Source organism: Pelodiscus sinensis, chromosome 19, assembly GCF_052426305.1.
Source record: "Pelodiscus sinensis isolate ZL-2025 chromosome 19, ASM5242630v1, whole genome shotgun sequence".
Classification (NCBI taxonomy): domain Eukaryota; kingdom Metazoa; phylum Chordata; order Testudines; family Trionychidae; genus Pelodiscus; species Pelodiscus sinensis.
In genome coordinates this window covers 31941059-31953858 of record NC_143070.1, presented here as the reverse complement: position 1 = coordinate 31953858, position 12800 = coordinate 31941059, and the positions used below count along the sequence as shown (strand labels likewise).

The 12800-nt window shown below is 55.7% G+C and overlaps 6 non-coding genes across 6 annotated transcripts; 4 read left to right on the top strand and 2 right to left on the bottom strand.

The window, feature by feature from the left end:
* Positions 1-828: 828 nt before the first annotated feature.
* Positions 829-900, bottom strand: TRNAQ-CUG (transfer RNA glutamine (anticodon CUG)). Its single transcript has one exon. It is a non-coding gene; the product is annotated as a tRNA-Gln (tRNA).
* Positions 901-1390: 490 nt separating this feature from the next.
* TRNAA-AGC (transfer RNA alanine (anticodon AGC)) lies at positions 1391-1463 on the top strand. Its single transcript has one exon. It is a non-coding gene; the product is annotated as a tRNA-Ala (tRNA).
* A 3924-nt stretch (positions 1464-5387) lies between these two features.
* TRNAR-CCG (transfer RNA arginine (anticodon CCG)) lies at positions 5388-5460 on the top strand. Its single transcript has one exon. It is a non-coding gene; the product is annotated as a tRNA-Arg (tRNA).
* Positions 5461-7087: 1627 nt separating this feature from the next.
* Positions 7088-7170, bottom strand: TRNAL-UAA (transfer RNA leucine (anticodon UAA)). Its single transcript has one exon. It is a non-coding gene; the product is annotated as a tRNA-Val (tRNA).
* A 3542-nt stretch (positions 7171-10712) lies between these two features.
* Positions 10713-10828, top strand: LOC149523021 (U5 spliceosomal RNA). The gene has a single exon (XR_016347500.1). It is a non-coding gene; the product is annotated as a U5 spliceosomal RNA (small nuclear RNA).
* A 1128-nt stretch (positions 10829-11956) lies between these two features.
* LOC112546065 (U1 spliceosomal RNA) lies at positions 11957-12120 on the top strand. The gene has a single exon (XR_003089692.3). It is a non-coding gene; the product is annotated as a U1 spliceosomal RNA (small nuclear RNA).
* The last annotated feature ends 680 nt before the right edge of the window (positions 12121-12800 follow it).

Here is a 12800-nt window from a genome sequence, read left to right as displayed (position 1 = left end):
AAAAAGTTTCCTAATATCCCATCCCAGCATAACAGGAGCCAAGAGTTCTCCACTGCCTGACTCAAGGCTCTTTCTTGCCCATAATGTGGGGTTCTGGTCTGTGGAGAGGTTTGAACTCGAACCCCACTCCCGACACACCCACTTCTTTCCCCACAAGGAACGGCCCCATTTCCATCTCTCCAGGGACAGGAGAAGGGCTCTGGCCTGTTCTCTGCAAAATGCTCAGCCTGTTTCATTTTCTGCAGGAACGAGTGGGATCCATGCGCCCTGTTCCCCAGTGACAAGTGTGTGTCCTCTTCCCCCTTTCCACAGACACAGCAGCGAGGGGGTTGTGCACCTGCAGTGGCCCTTTCCTACTTGGCCTCCCACAAAGCCGGGGTGAAAAATTCCTAGACCCCAGCCCTCCTGCCAGGGCAGAGGTAGCAGGATTCATTCCCATCTTCTCCTGCCTCTGCCCTGGTACTGAGGGGCCGGCCCCTTTCCTGCTGCCCCAACTCTTATTCCCACAATGCACTTTGTGCAGGGGCCATTGGTGTTTGTGCCAAGGTACATTGCTGGGAGCCAGGACTCAGGACCCTTCCCCCAATTCCCCCTCTGACCCGCTCACACTCTCTGGCTGCCTCCAGCACGGGCTGAGCTCAGAATTCAGGTGGGTGACCTGCCCTGCAGCTGTGATGGCATCAGGCCCTTCCCACCCACCTGCTCAGTCTGGAGATGGAGCTCCAGTGGCCTCAGACACCCAGCAAGAGGAACAAAATTTTATCCAGTGAACCTCAGGGTATAGAAGCCAAAGCACCTCAACCTTGTAACAACCAGCTCAGCCTTAGTAGGTCCCACTGAGATTTGAACTCAGATTGCAGGATTCAGAGTCCTGAGTGCTGCCCCTTACACCATGGGACCTGTGGTGGGAAAATGCAGTGGGCACCTCTGACTCTCAGCTCTCAGGCTGGCCTCTGCTCTCCTGGCTCCCTCCAGCTGCTTCATCTCCCAGGACTCCCTGTGAGAAATGTGTCACTTTCACCCCTGGGAGCAGCTCAGCCATGCAAAGGGGCTGCCTGGGGCAGGACATTAGCCCTGGCGGGCAGGGGTGGGTGTGGCAGTGACATCACAAGGGCCTTTTGCAGCCCCTCAGCTTATTGGCTAAAGGAGGTTAGGAGGTGATGACCTCACAGAGAGTCCATGACAGTGGCCAGCTGGGACAGGCTGCAGGGCAGGGGCCATCTCAGAGCTCCCCCCCCTCCCCCCATGGCTTTGCTGCAGGGAGTCTCCTTGAGAATTGCCCTTGAGGCCTTTTCGGAGCCTTCTTCTTTCCCACGACTAACTGACCTAGCTGACAGACGTCGCTATGGAGAAGGGAAGAGCCTCCAAGAAGGCCTCTGTAAATGCAGCAGGGGAATTAGCTCAACTGGTAGAGCGCTTGCTTAGCATGCGAGAGGCAGTGGGATCGATGCCCACATTCTCCAACTGCAGCTCAGCTCTTATCCCTTATTTTCACTGTCAGGGGCTCAGTGGCCCCCTCCCTCTTCCTACTTGCTCTCCCAAAAGAGACAGACCTGGCTCCCCTTTCTTTGCCACCAGCAATTGCCGTGCTGCAAAGCAGACAGTGGAGATATCAGGCTCTGTGGTGCAATGGAAAGCATGTTGGACTTTTAAGCTGCAACAAAATACAGGACTGTGTAGCACTTTACAAGATGGTTTATTAGATGATGAGCTTTCGTGGGCCAGACCCACTTCCTCAGATCAAATAGTGGAAGAAAATTGTCACAACCATATATAGCGAAGGATACACTTAAAAAAACCAAACACATATGAAAAGGACAAATCAAATTTCAGAACAGAACGGGGATGCGGGGGGGAAGGTAAATGTCTGTGAGCTAATGATATTAGAGGTGATAATTGGGGAAGCTATCTTTGTAATGGGTAAGATAACTAGAGTCTTTGTTAGGACCCCGCCGTAAAGTGTCGAATTTTAGCATGAAGAACAGTTCAGAGGATTCCCTTGAAAGTGCAGTTTTAAAAGGCTTTTGAAGCAGGATGCAGGTAATTAAGTCATTGAGATAATGTCCTTTCTGAGTTAAAATGGCAAGAAACTGGTTTTTTTCTGTATTTTGTTTCAGCTACCCTAGACTAACATGGCTACTTTTCTATCACTATTTTAAGCTGCAGTGATTCATGTGAGCCCAGCTAGACATTCAAAGTTTGTGGGTTCAAGTCCCACGAGTGTCACTTTATCTGCTTTCTCATTTCGAGGGTGCAGCTTTTACAGAACAGGCAATCCTTAGGGTGAAACTGGGGTGGGCTCGAGTCCAGACAGTTCCCAGAAGACCCCAGTGAGGATGGAGGGAAGGGCTGGTTCTTGCGGTTGGGGCTGGGAGTTGTTCTGAAAGGCTTCAGGTGCCGTTAGATCATTTTATCCCTCCCTGTCTCCTACCAGTGCTGAGCAACACTCAGGCTATGTCTGCCCTACACTGCTCTTCTGGGAAAAGCTACGCACATTTCAAAACCCAATTTGTGCAGCTTTTTCCTTCTGCTTTTTTTGGGGGGGGGGGGAGAGGCTTTTCCGACATTTGGCCTGTTACACTGGGCAAGTCACACAAGGGAGGCAGCAGGCAGAGCCGGCCCAATGCACCAGCCTCCCAGGGAAGGGGAGGCCAAGGCACAAGCAGCTGCCTGGCCTAATTTATCTGGCTTCCCCAGGTTGGCACCCAGGGGCATTATCAGCTGAAGTTACGCCCCCCCCCCCCCGCCCCCCCGTCACATGAGCGTTGAGAAAATGGCGATCGGGGCTTTTTTGCAGAAAAGCGCATCTAGATTGGCCACGGATGCTTTTCCACAAAAAGTGATTTTGCGGAAAAGTGTCCTGCCAATCTAGATGCTCTTTTCTGAAAATGCTTTTAATGGAAAACTTTTCTGTTAAAAGCATTTCCGGAAAAACATGCCAGTCTAGATGTAGCCATGGTGTAAGAGGCAGCACTCAGAGCTCTGAATCATGTGATCCGAGTTCAAATTACTGTGGGACTTGCTGGGGTTGGGCTGGTTGTTGCAAAACCCTCCAACTTTATGAGCTTTGGGCTCCTTATCTGCAGGCTCCCCAGAGAAAGAGTTCTGTGCCTCCTGCTGGGTGTCTGATGCCCCCTGGAGCTCAGTCTGATGCTATGGTCTGCCTGGCTGAGATGGGCTGGGCCCTAAAACTTAACCTGCCTGGAGCTTGCTGCTTACCCTTGTGGTCTCTTGTGTGGTCCCCAGGAGCTGTCAGCCTCTGACTCTTGCCCCCCTGACACTAGCAGGTGCCCCCCCCCCCCAAACAATCTTTTAAATTGTTCTTTCTGGTCCGTCTCAGGGTGTTTTTCTCCTCAGCAGCAGCGCACAAGAGAGAAACTGTTGCCAGTGGCCCTGCAAGACAAGATGAGCTTTGCCTGCCCCCCTCAGCCTGACTCGTTACTTGGCCCCATTCCTGCCTCTCTTCCCAGTGGCCGAAAGGGGCTGCGGCTGCTGCCGACAGGGAAGAAGCTGGGAGGCAAGGTGCTGGCAGCAAGAGATTCCGGCTGCTTCTTTGCCCTGGGTCTCAGTGCACCATGCCGGTCACCAGCCACCTTGACCAAACCTCAAAGCATCTGGACTAGTGAGCCCACATCACAGTGAGTTGCTAGTAGCCCTGTCACAGAAGAGGTGCCTTTCTGGAAGGGCCCTTTGTGAGCTCAGATTCCCAAGGCCAGCTAGCTCAGTTGGTTAGAGTGTGGTGCTAATAATGCCAAGGTCATGGGTTCAAGCCCCATATTAGCCTCACAGTTGTTTGCTGCAGTTACTACTCTCCCTCTCTTTCTGCCCCCCCCCCCCCCCCCCAGACACAGTCTTCAGCTGCCTGCTATGGACAGGGAAGCAGAAACAGGCAAAAGGCTGAGAGCTTTGCAGGACTGAGGCCAGAGAACTGGTAGGAGGAGGATCCAGTCTGCACAGACCCAGTGGCTAAAAGGGCCTGTCCAGCTTTCCCCTAATGGCAGGGAAAACTCTTCTCTTCCCTCCATTGTCCCCAGTGGGGTGACCTGATCCCAAATTCCTGCTGCTGCAGTGGCTGGCCCAAGGCTCCTCCAGCCCAAGCTGCAGAGGGAGGCTCCATATGTCCAGGTGATGGGACCATGTGCCCAGCCCACAAAGCAGGAATAAGATCCTCCAGAAAAGGGCGCTTTTTCGGGAGGATCGGGGCCAGTGTAGACGCTCTTTTCTAAAAGCCGGAAAAAAGCGGCGGACATTTTTATTTAAATGCCACGGGGGATATTTAAATCCCCCGCGGATTTCCCTATTACGATCGCTGAAATTAACATGCCCCTTCCGGAAAAGGGGCCAGTGTAGATGTAGCCCTCTCAGTCAGTGGTAATAAACTGCCAGTCCGCAGACCAGCAAGGGGCCAAGAACCCCTGACTGCTGGGGAAAGGTGGAAAATAACTAAGTAGAAATACTTGATTAAACTACTCAAGACCTTTTTTGGGTATTTGTACTTTACTCAAATAATTTATTTTTGTCGCACTTTGATTTTTATTCAAGTTATTTTATTTTTTTAGACAATATTGTACTTTTTTCTCCACTCCCATTTCCAGAGGCGCTGGGTTACTCACAACTCGCATCGTTCTGATTTGCTAAAGCCCAGCTGCATGTGCAAGCACCAGTCATCCAAGAAATAGCCAATCCACAAGCACAATGCCCCTGCCAAGGAAGAAGCCTTTTAATAGCTGCTCCAACACCTTGTCATTCAAACCCAGTATCCCTGCAGGCCCTGCCAGCCTGAGACCTGAGCGAGCAGGGCGGCTGCCCAGGGCTCCATGCTGAGGCAGGGATATGAGCAGTCTCATGTGACCTTACCTGGGGCCAGGCAGCTAAACAGGAGGGAACCCAGCAGCCGGGGTCAGAGGGGACAGAGACACTTACTTGTGCTGGGTGAATCCTCTGCTCTGGGGGGAGCAGCAGCAGGGTGGGTGGGTGCCGGGGGTAGGGGCTCCACATTCCCCCTGGGACAGAGGCCCCTGTGGAAGCCCTGGGGGGGGGGGGCAGGCTGTGCTGGGAGAGGCTGGGGGTGGGTGGCTGAGGGGGGTGGGGATTGAAGAAGCGTCTGTGTGGGCACTTGGGCAGCCAGCTCGTCAGTGAGCAGCAGAGCACACGGGCCCGTCGCCCCCCAGCCGAGCCCCCTGCTGCTCTCCCAGGGCTGTGGCTGACCAGCCTGCACTGCTGCCAGCCCGGGCTCAGCTCTGCCAGTGACCTGCCCAGCTGCCTCCCTGACAGGGGCTGCAGACGTGTCTGCCGGGGTAGAGAGGAGGGACGTGTCTGCCCAGCCAATGTGAGGGGTGAGCCTTTGGGACAGAGAATTTCTGTCCCATCTCCTTGCTTTTTGTGTGGCCCCAGTGGCCTAATGGACAAGGCACTGGCCTCCGGAGCCAGGGGTTGTGGGTTCAAGTCCCACCTGGGGTATAGAACTGTGACCTTCTGAGGTTTGATTGGGAAGCCCTGGCTTCCTTTTTCCCTATGGGGCCTGAGAGATGGTTCCCCAAGAAGTGCCACATCCTATAGGACAGCAGCTGTCTAGTCCCACCAGCTCCAGGAGTGACTCAGACAGAGCAAGGGCGCTGGAGCAGAGCAGGGTCTGTCTGGTGACAGGGCAGAGCCTGAGTAGGGGCAGCTCTGGCAGAGGCTCAGTAGGAGCAAGGGGGGAGCTACTTTGGCCTGGCCCTTTTCCAAAGCCCTTGAGCATGGGGCTGGCATTGGGGGAAAGTTCCCTCAGCGATGGGATGGGGGGGCCGGGCTGGGCTAGGAAGGCGCCGTTCTCCCTGCTCTTGCCCACAGACGACATGGCTGCCAGGCCTCTGTGTGGGCAGACTGGCAGTTGCTGCAGCAGCACAGGGGCAGGAGGCCCCACTGATGTGGGGGGAGGCAGCCCCACCAGCAGGCACAAGGCTGGGCCAGCATATGGGGGGAGGTGTTCGACTGCGTGTCCCTGCTGACATGGAGCTGGGTTACCAGGTCTCCGGTTTTGAACCAGATAGTCTAGTATTTGAGCTTCCTAATCAGGAAACAAACTGAGAAAATAGAAATAGAAATGACCGGTATTTTCTAAATAACAATAATGTTGATTGTGGTGTCATGTCAAGTGTCTCTGGTATTTTTGTAGAAACCATCTGGCCACCCTACACGGAGCCCAGGTGACAGGACACCTCCTAGTACTCACTGCTGCTAGCAACACCCTCACACACTCCTCCACCATGGGGCAGGCAGGAGGGGATTGTTCCCCCCAACTGACAGAGGGAGGGACAAAGGCTGAGAAAGGCAAAGGGCCTTGTCTGACCTCACACAGCCAGTCTGGGGCAGCGCTGGGCACAGGACCTAGATGCTGAAAGTCCCCCTCAGTTTGGAGTTTCACACCCTGACTGATCAGAATAACGTGACCTCCAGTGAGATACAGCCCCACAGCCCGGCCTAGGGATGGCTCAGCCAGTGGGTTAGAAGCATCGGGACACAGAGAGACTCAGGAGCTGCTCAGAGACAACCACTGGCGAGAAACAGAACAATTCCCCGAGCAGTCGATTGGTTCTGGCTCATTTGCTGGGACTTAAGGAGAACAAGGACGTCCTGAGTCTCCTCCCTGTGACTTCCTCCCAGCTCAGCCAATCAGAACTGGGACTAGAACTGGAAGGCTGTGTCCACACTGATTGGCTGTGTCTACACCAGCGGGTTATTGTGCAAGAAGGGCCGTTCTTCCGCAGAGCATCCACACTGCCCACTCGCTCTTGTGCAAGAAGTTTTACAGTAAAGCGTGGTAAGAAAGGGCTTCCTGCACATGAGCTACGCTCTTTTCTAACAGGTGTAAGTCCTCTTGTGCAGGAGGGCAGTGTGGATGCAGGACAAGGGTTTCTTGTGCAAGAAAGCCCTATAGCTAAAATGGCCATCAGAGCTTTCTTGCACAGGAGAGTATAGATCCTCTTGCACAAAAGCACATCTCACACATGCCACCAGACATAGCCAAAGGGACCTTCAGAGATGAAGTCCAGTCCATAGCAGGGCAAATCACCATCCAGATGGATGTGTGTCCAAAACAGGAAGCTACCAGGAGGGGGGTTTGAACCCACGCAGACAAACATCTATTGGATCGTAAGCCCAATGCCTTAACCACTCAGCCATCCTGGTGATAGAGAAAAGGGCAGACGTGTGCAAGTTCTCTCTCCCAAATAGCCCAGGGACTCGCTCAGAGCATCTTCCCATCCCATCTCTGTGCCAGGGCTTCCCACTGAAAGGGTGAGAGCGCCGCCCCCTCCCCCGCCATGAGGAGGGAATCAGGGAAAAGGGAAACCAAACAAGACAAAACCCAACGTCCCCAGGGATTCCGAGGGACAAAGGCCTGGTGGGGAAAAAACCCCCCCCCTTCACCTAGGCTATGTCTACACTCCCAGCTTCTTGCACTAGAAATATGCAAATGAGTCTAAGTTTAGAATATAATGGAGCCTCATTTGCATACCTAATGAGCTGCCGTTTTTGTAGAAGAGGTTCTTGCACCAGAGAGCTGTCTACACTGCCCATTCTTGTGCAAGAAATCCCCTCGTTTGCAATGCTACTATTCCTGAAAATAATCGTCGTAGCGGCATTGCACAAGAGGGTTTTTGTTGTGCAAGAAGGGGCAGTGTAGACAGCTCCTCCTGGAGCAAGAGCCTCTTCTGCAAAAAAGGTCGCTCATTAGGTATGCAAATGAGGCTCGGCGATATTCGACGCTTAGCCTCATTTGCATTTTTCTCACGCAAGAATCTGTGAGTGTAGACGTAGCCCTAGTGTTTTCCCTGCCTTGCATTTGGCCAGCCCCCATGGATCAGGCCAGTGTTTCCAAATCTTTTTTTTATACCATGGATGGCCAAACCCATTCACAAATTTTTGAACGACCGGTAACATTACATTTACATAACTGCATATCCATTATGCAAATAACAAATCTGCAAATATGGAAATAAACTGTTGCCAGTCCCTACAGATCAGTGTTTGCAGATATCTACACTTAAAAAAATTCACAGAAACAATTCCCCTCAGGCTGCTGGAGGGGGCAGCTCCTCCCCCAGGGGGACTGGTGCCTGCAGAGGGAGGGGTGCAGGGAGAGGCACCCACAGAGGCAGGGGGCATTTGGGACACCCTGGTTATAAACTTCAGAAATTTTGTCGGGGGCAGAGCAGTCGGTGCCCTCAAGTGCCACCACCAGGCACCTCTGCCCCCCCTCCTGCCCCATGGGTGTGGGGGAGCTCCCGTTGTATCTCCCCCCTTCCTTCTGTACAAGCCCTGCCCTGTGTCTCCCCTTCCCCAGCCAGGCTGCTCTTGCTCCCCCAGTCTCCTCCCAACCTCCCCTGACCCCTTTCCTTTCCTGTGACCCCCCCCCAAGTTTCCCTCCATTGCACCCCTGCTCCCAGCCACCCCATGTCTGGCATGATCCCCCCAACCTCCCTTCAGTGCCTCCTGCCTCCCCATCCTGCCCCCACCTCACACATCCCTGTTCCCCTTCACCTCTCCTATCTGCCCCACTCCTCTTGATCCCCCTCCCCACCCTCTCTGGGATGGCTCCCCCCGCCCCGCACGAGCTGGTAGCAGCTTCCCTGGCCCCAGGCTGGGATCACAGCCCCCTCTGCTGAGAGCAGCCCTGGGCCAGATCCTCCCACTGCAGCTCTGGGGGGTCTGCTCTCTGGGAAGAGAAGAGGGGGTTTCTCCTACCTGCCCCCCCAAATGCTGCCCACCCTGGGGCGGGGGCTGGGCCGGGCAGGGGCTGTCCAGGCTGGGGGCGCTGCCGTGGGAAAGGTTCCCAGGGAGCAGCTTTCTACATCCCACCAGCCCTGCGGGAGATTCCCCCTTCTAGCTGCAGCGCAGGCTCCGGGGGCCCAGCAATGCTGCACCCAATGCTGGGGCTCGGGGATCCACCCGGAGCCATTTCCAGGGGCCCCGCAAGCAGAGGGCAGGAAAGGAGCCAGGCTGAGGCTTTGCAGGGAGCAGGCCGGGGACCTGGCAGGAGGAGGCTCCAGCGAGCACAGAGCCTGTGCAGGGCCAGCCTGCTGGGAGGGGAGCAGGAGCATCCAGCACCATTCAGGCCAGCGGCAGCCGACACTGGGGGAGCTCTGAGACTCCAGGGCAAAGGCCCCCAGCCCTGGGATTAGGTGCCCTGGAACCAGGCCCCCTGGAGTAGCATTGTGGCCAGGGGGCTCTGACCCACAGGGGGGCTGGCCCCAGAGCCCAGGGCCTGGGAGTCTGGTCAGCAAGTGAGACTCGCCCGTCAGTCCAAGCTGCTTTCTCTCCGGCTGCCGTTCCTGCCTGTCCCGTGCCAGCGCCGCACGCAGGCCAGTGGGGCAGGACAGGGGGTGTCCGTAGGGCCCTGCTCTCAGTCCATCCGTCACAGGCCCTGTGGGGTGCTCGAGGGCTGAGCCCGTCACCCAGGCCTGGCGCGGGGATGGAACATGGGGCACGTTTCCCCCTGGGAGCGTGTGCGGGGGCAGGAGGGAGCCACATGGGCCGGGTGAAGGTTTTGTGCTGGGGCTGGAGGCTTGAGCCCGAGCTGTCGGCCTCAGCGGGACTTGCTCCTCCCCCCTCTCCTGCCTTGCTGCCTCCTTTGTCCAGCAGCGCTCAGGGGCAGCCGGGAGAGCCGGCACCAAGGGCAGAGGAGGCCGAGGCACAAGCCCCTCAGTGCAAAATCAGTTCGCCAGAAAATATGCAAATAAGATCAGTACTCATGCAAATGAGATCCTAATTAGCACCTTCTTTTGCTGAGAAAACTCGTCGTGTAGATAATGCAATAGAAGCACAGCGTGTCAGAGAATTGTTCCAGTGACGCTGCCAGACGAGGGGGTTACAAACCCCGCGTTAGACCCCGTGCCAGGGTTTCATCACCAGCGCGGCTGTTCCTGTTCTATTCCGCGCTGTGAACGTTCCTGAGAAGGTTGGAACCAACCCGGCTCCTTTAGGGAGGGGAAGCTCCTAGGGGCGGAGACTGAGGTGTTTAAACAGCGCGAGCAAACCGGGGGCAGCACCAGCCGGCCCAGGCGGGGAAGAATTATACTCGGGTGTCTGGGAGTCTGGCTTGATCACAGCGGGCGGGCTGCCGAGAAGGGCCGCAGGTGCAGGCTGCAGCGTTGGAGGCTGAGGACAAGCTGCCGACTTTGCTGTCGCGGGGCGGGCTGGATCCTCTGTAGGCTCCGTGGCTGACCCGCCCTCCCCCGGGGCAGTTCAGCGGCTCGTGCCCCAGCCCTTACATGCAGCAGCGATCAGAGCCCCAAGCCCACCTGCCCCTCCCGAGGGAAGTGCGGAGCCCGGCACCCCCAAGCTACTGGCCCAAGGGCCCGCGGGGAACCAGCACGAGGCCTGCGCCCGGAACAGCGGTGGGACCAGCAGCAGCTGCCCAGCCCGGCCCGTGGCAGCGAGCTAGGGGCTGCAGCCGCAGCTTGGAGATCTGGGCTCCTCCGCACGCTCGGGTGTACCCAGGGGTGCTCATTTACGTACCCACGATGCATTGGGCACAGTGATTCACAACCCGCGTCCATGGGGCAGAGTTTGCTCCTAAAGCCCCTGGCTCCCACGCAAAACTCGGGCTATCAGCACGGCAGAGCAACAGGCTGCAGAAGGGGTGGGGATTTGCAGACGGTCCGGTGTAGCCACCGTGAGTTGAGAAACAGACGCCGTTTTTCTGGCAGCGCCTCTGCAGCAACTGCGGTATACTCTGGTTTCTCTTCAGATTGTATAAATCTTTCGCCTTTTACTAAAGATTTCCGTGGAGAGGAACATTTAAGAGTTTATACTCAATTTTTTGAGGCTTCATTCTGATGAAGCTGCCTAATGGTGTGAAAAAACAGAACTGAACTATTAGTTTTTGTAGTGAGGCCTGTAGATGCCTGTGTTTATTTGAAAATGTTGTATCTTATGATGTGCTACCTTTTTAATAGTAGTAGTTGTGTTAGTCTAGTTCAGCTAAAACAAAAAATAGAACTATGTAGTGCTAACAAGAGGGGCGACATCTAGACTGGCATGATTTTCCGGAATGCTTTTAATGGAAAAGTTTTCTGTTAAAGGCATTTTTGGAACAGAGCATCTAGATTGGCACAGACACTTTTCCCCAAAAGCACTTTTTGTGGAAAAGCGTCCGTGCCAATCTAGACTTGCTTTTCCGCAAAAAAGCCCCAATCGCCATTTTCGCGATCGGGGCTTTTTTGCAGAAAACACTACTGTGCTGTCTACAGTGGCCCTTTTCCGGAACAGTTTTCCGGAAAAAGGACTTTTGCCCGAACGGGAGCAGCATAGTATTTCCGGTAAAGTGGCTGATTTCTTACAGTAGATCATCAGCGCTTTTCCGGAAATTCAAGGGGCCAGTGTAGACAGCTGGCAAGTTATTCCGGAAAAGTGGCTGATTTTCCGGAATAAGTGGCCAGTGTAGACACAGCCCGGATGCGCCCAGCTACGGAGGGTGACAGGCCCAGTTGGACCGGGGGTGTCGGGGCGAGAGCGGAAGCCGCACAGACCCGGTGCCTTCTGAGTGGCGGCTCCTGTCCGAGCCAGCTCCTGCTGGGTGTGCGGGCCGCAGCCGGGGAGAGTGCTGGTGGGGTCGGGAGTCGGGGTGCAGCAGCGCCGCCAAAGCGGGGCTCAGGCCGGAGAGGAGAGAGAGCTCCGGGCCCGGGGAAGACAGGCAGGCAGGGGTGTGTCCCGGGGGGAGAGGCGGAGGGGCATGAGTACGTATGCAGATGTGGGCGCGAGCGGAGGCTTGTGGGAGCGGGAGCGGGCTGGCGAGCGGGGCCCGCCTTGGGCAAGCGGGCCTCGGTGTGGGTGTCGGGGGCGGCTTGGGGGGGGGTGCGGGCAGTAGGGGAGTGTTTGGGGCGCGGCGGTGTGGGTGCGCGAGGCGGCGTCCCCTGTGATGTGAGAGGCTTTGGGCGGTGGGGGGCAGGCGGTGGTTGTGCAAGTGGAACTCATACTTACCTGGCAGGGGAGATACCATGATCATGAAGGTGGTTTTCCCAGAGTGAGGCTCATCCATTGCACTGCGGGTGTGCTGACCCCTGTGATTTCCCCAAATGTGGGAAACTTGACTGCATAATTTGTGGTAGTGGGGGACTGTGTTCATGCTTTCCCCTGGCGCATGCTGTGAAAAATAGACTGACAGATGACCAAGAGAAACAGAGAAGAAATGTTACTGCTTTTGTTCTTGTTCTTTTTTCTCTCTGTGGCGAGCATTGCTAGTTTTTTGCATTTTTCTCTGCTCGGTCCCTGTTCTGTGCTAAGGCTTGGCTGTTCCCTGGGGGGGCTCTTTTTTCTGCTTCTTCTGCCATCTCCTGGAAAGCACATTGCTTTCCTAGGCCATTAATGCCCCTCTTCAGCCACCCTGCTTGCCTTACAGGAAGTTTCCCCTAATGGCCTGCTGGCCCTCGCTGCAGCCCCAGCCCCTTGCTTCTCGTCCTGGCCTCCTCCCCCCCCCCCCCCCCCCGAGCTTCAGAAGAACCAGAAGTTCTCTCTTCTCTGCCTAGCAGTCTTTTATGGCCCTGAAAATTCTTAGCAGCTCCCCTCTAGCAGACTCCCTTCCAATCTTCTACACCCTGCACAGTCAGTTTCTCTTGCATTTTTCTGCATTCCCTGTCTCCGATTTGTATGAGTCTGCCTCCCTTCCCACCCACAGGGCACGATGCTCCAGCTAGGCCTAATCCTCACTGTGTAAAGCGGAAGAATTACTTTTCCTGTCTTGCGCACGACGTTGCTGCTTCCGCTAACGCGCCCCAGAACGATGTTCGCTGCTCTGGCAACCCGTTTACCGCTCTCAA